This window comes from Phalaenopsis equestris, unplaced genomic scaffold, assembly GCF_001263595.1.
Source record: "Phalaenopsis equestris unplaced genomic scaffold, ASM126359v1 Scaffold000492, whole genome shotgun sequence".
NCBI lineage: Eukaryota > Viridiplantae > Streptophyta > Magnoliopsida > Asparagales > Orchidaceae > Phalaenopsis > Phalaenopsis equestris.
This window is the reverse complement of record NW_018164932.1, coordinates 50,968-54,896: the sequence shown is the minus strand read 5'-3', so window position 1 is coordinate 54,896 and position 3,929 is coordinate 50,968.

Here is a 3,929-nt window from a genome sequence, read left to right as displayed (position 1 = left end):
AAGGAAGATCCCGTTGCTTGCCTGCTACACAGCACGGGGACGACTTCCTTCTTTTGGGAAATCCCATATCACCTTCTAGACAGGGACAGGGACTCCACCTTTTTTTCTCCTCTCCTTGGCCTATTTATAGGCTGAAAAACCCACCCCCTCGTATTCATGATAAAATTAATTATAATCATAAAAAATGGTTATTTAAAGAAAAAACTTTTCATTTCATATTTCTTCAATTTTTGACCTTTTAAATTCTGTCTTTATGACCGATATTAATTAAATTTAAAATAACTGATAATTAAAATAAATTAATAAAAAAACTATTCACATTCTGTGATTTTATAAAAGTACATTTAAATGTCATTTTTTATTTAATAATTGCTGCTTCAGCTCCCCTTTAAAATCTGAAGTCAGTTTTGAATTCTTTTAATTAATTAAGAGCTTCTTAAGCTCTCCAAATTCGATTCAGATTCTAGACTCCCGGCCCGTTGGGTTTTGCTCGGCTCGCTGACCAAAGAAAAATAGGTTGAGATTTTCATACCTATTTTACACTGTTCTTGATGATATTTCACTTAAAAAAATGTATTTTTGATGTTTTATTGCATGTATGATGAATTATGGTCATTGGAGAAAAAAATTGCAAAAAGGAGTGAATTTGGAGCGAAAAGAACCAAAATGTGAAGATTTGAACTAGGGCGTTGACGACGAAACCAATGGCGTCGACGGCGAGAATTTCACGAGACTCCAAATCAAATAATTTAGAAGGCCCACCGACGGCGAGATCGACGGGTTTTTCATTGAATGTGGACGATTTTTGGAGGGATGCTTAGGCAACTCTTGGGAAAACACTTCTACATCTTTAAAGGAAGATTTTGGCCAAAAATCAAGGAGGTTCCGAGAGACTCCGGAAGAGTTGCAAGTGTTTGGAGAGTGTAGAGAGTTTACTTTAGGGTTAGATTGTGAGGAATTCTTTGAGAGATTGCAAGAGTGGAGGGAAAGTGAGAGATTTCTTCTTCCTTACCGCTTCAAAGAAGAATTTTGTGTGCTGTAAAGAAAGGAAGAGATTCAGAGGAACTTTGAGGAGTTTGTTTGGGGAGGAATTATAGATAAGTGTTATTTACTTATTGTAGTTTGTATGACTTTATTTTTATATATGAATTCCAAGTTTTGTTGTGTCTTCCCCATAAGTTCTGAATAGTTTTCTCTATATTCTCATTGTCTCGAGATTTGTGAAATGGTGATTTAAATTGGTTGAGCCATGAAAATGTTAAAGAAGTTGTGATGATCTTTTCACTTCAATCTTAATTTACTTTCAATGTGGCCAATTGATTTGTTAAAATATGTTAATTTTTATAACTAAAGTGAAGATTACCTCCAAGATTCAGGGATGTCAAAGTCCTTGAAAGTTGGGTACAAATAAATAGGGAAATAAAAATTCTCGAGCGTAGACTTGGAGATTTTAGAGTGCCAGGCTAAAATCCTCAATTTAATCCTATCATTTGGGTACTAAAGTGTAGATGTTAGCCCTCAAGATAGGGGAACGTGGGAGCTCCAAAGTGAAATCTGGTATCCTCCCAACCTAGCCGCAGATTCAGTAACCATGCATAGGATAGTTTGCTATTATTTCGCATAATACAGTTTGAACTGATTCTATTTATCCATTCACTATAATTGCTTGACAAGGAGAAGGATGCTTTCTTATATATTGCATATCACATTAGAAACTTTATTAGTATAATTAGTTATTTAAGAGTTATCAAAATTACATATTTATTTCAATTGCCTATTAGTGACAAATAAGCAATTTGAATTACATTGTTGTGATTAAGTTTTGATTTTCTAAAATTTTAGTTCGTAGTTCTAATATTACTCCCTGTGGGATCGATATCTAGGACTCCATTAGAGCCCTATATTACTTGAGTGATACGTATACTTGCGTTGATAAGTGTGACTTTACCATTATTGAATATTTTATATATACATCTTTATCAAATTTATAACCGTTATTAAGTTTTTGGTGTCATTACTGAGGAATTAAATCTTCCAGCAGCAATATTAAATACTTGTATTTTTAAGCATATATAAAGTCACTGTCAAGTTTTTGGCGCCGTTGCCTGGGAATTAATTTCTAGCAGCAGTATTAAATACAGGTATTTTTAAGTATATATAAAGTCGCTGTCAAGTTTTTGGTGTCGTTGCCCGGGGAGTAAAAAAGAATCATAATTAGAGGAACAGACAAATTAAGACTATTAGAAAATTTTTACTGGAATTGCAACTTATTTTCATATTTACTTAACTTTTTTTTCTGTGCACTGATTTCAATTGTATGCGTAAATTTGGACCTAAAAATTTTATACCCTACGATTCGGAATTAAAACACACTGTTAGAAAAATTGAAAGACAGAGAAGAGAACCTAGAAATTCTAACACAATGGAAAACAACATGAACAATCAAGGAATAGAAAATGAACACCAACCTAGACCCCTACAAGATTATGAAAATCCTACAACAGATGAAATTCACTTATCTATCCAAAATCCTGATGTAGCTGTTAATTCATTTGAGCTTAAACCTGCTATTAGGTACAAAATAATGGAGGTAGACCAAATGAAGATCCTAATTTACACCTCGCTAGTTTTTTAGAACTGTGTGCTACCTTTAAATATGACAGAGTTTCAAACGATGCTGTTAGACTTAGACTTTTTTCTTTTTCACTTAGGGATAAGGCTAAGATGTGGTTAAATTCGTTAGCACCTGGATCTATTAGAACTTGGGAGAACTTTCATAGAAATTTCTATCTAAATATTTTTCTCCATCCAAAACTGCTAAAGTTAGAAATGACATTACATCACTTTGTCAGATTGATGGAGAGTCAATATATGAAGCTTGGGAGAGATTTAAAGATCTTCTTAGGAAGTGCCCTCATCATTCATTACCAGCTTTGTTGATAATTCAAACTTTTTATAATGGATTAGTGGGATCACTTAGATCGATTATAGATGATGCGGCTGGTGGGTCTTTTATGTCGTGTCAAAATATTTTGATGAGACTTTTTCGTTAATGGAAGAGATTTCTACCAACAATTTTCAATGACCCTCTGAAAGGGTAAATCCTAAAAAAGTAGCTAGTATCTATGATTCTGATGCAATATCTTTGTTAGCTTCACAGATTGCTGCAATATCAAAGAAATTAGAACATTATGGGATGAATTATTCTCCAACATCTACTATGATGGAAGAGAATTCATCTGGGCAGTTTGTGGACGTTCAACCTTCGTATGAGACTTTAAATGCTATCAGTAGACCCAACAATCCTTATTCGAACTATTATAACCCAAGTTGGAAGAATCATCCAAATTTTAGTTGGAATAAAAATTCTGATACAAATCAACAATGAGGGAACAACCCAGTGAACCCATTAGGAAATTCATCCAACCTAGGAAATGTTAATTATAGACCTTCTTATCCTCCAGGATTTAACAGTAACACTCAATTTAAGGAAAAGAAGTTGTCTATGGAAGATATGATATTAAACATGGGTCAACAGTTGCAGAATCAAGGAAATCAATTACAAATTCAAGGAAATAAATTACAAAATCAAGGAACTGCTATTAAGAATATTGAAAATAAATTAGGGCATATTGCTACTGCGCTTAGTAACCAAACATTAGGAACTTTTCCTAGTACTGTGGAATCAAATCTTAAAGATCAAGGAAAAGAACAAATAAAAGTGATAGAGTTACGAAGTGGAAAAGAATTGTAAACAAGAGTACATAAAGAAAAGGAAACTAAAAAGAGAAAGTGGATACAGAAAAAGAAAAGGATCATGAATACCCAGATTTAGAATATCCACTTACACCAATGAAAATTACTGTGGAGAAACCTCCACCACCGTTTCCTCAAAGATTGAAGCAACACAAAAAGAATAAACAATTTTC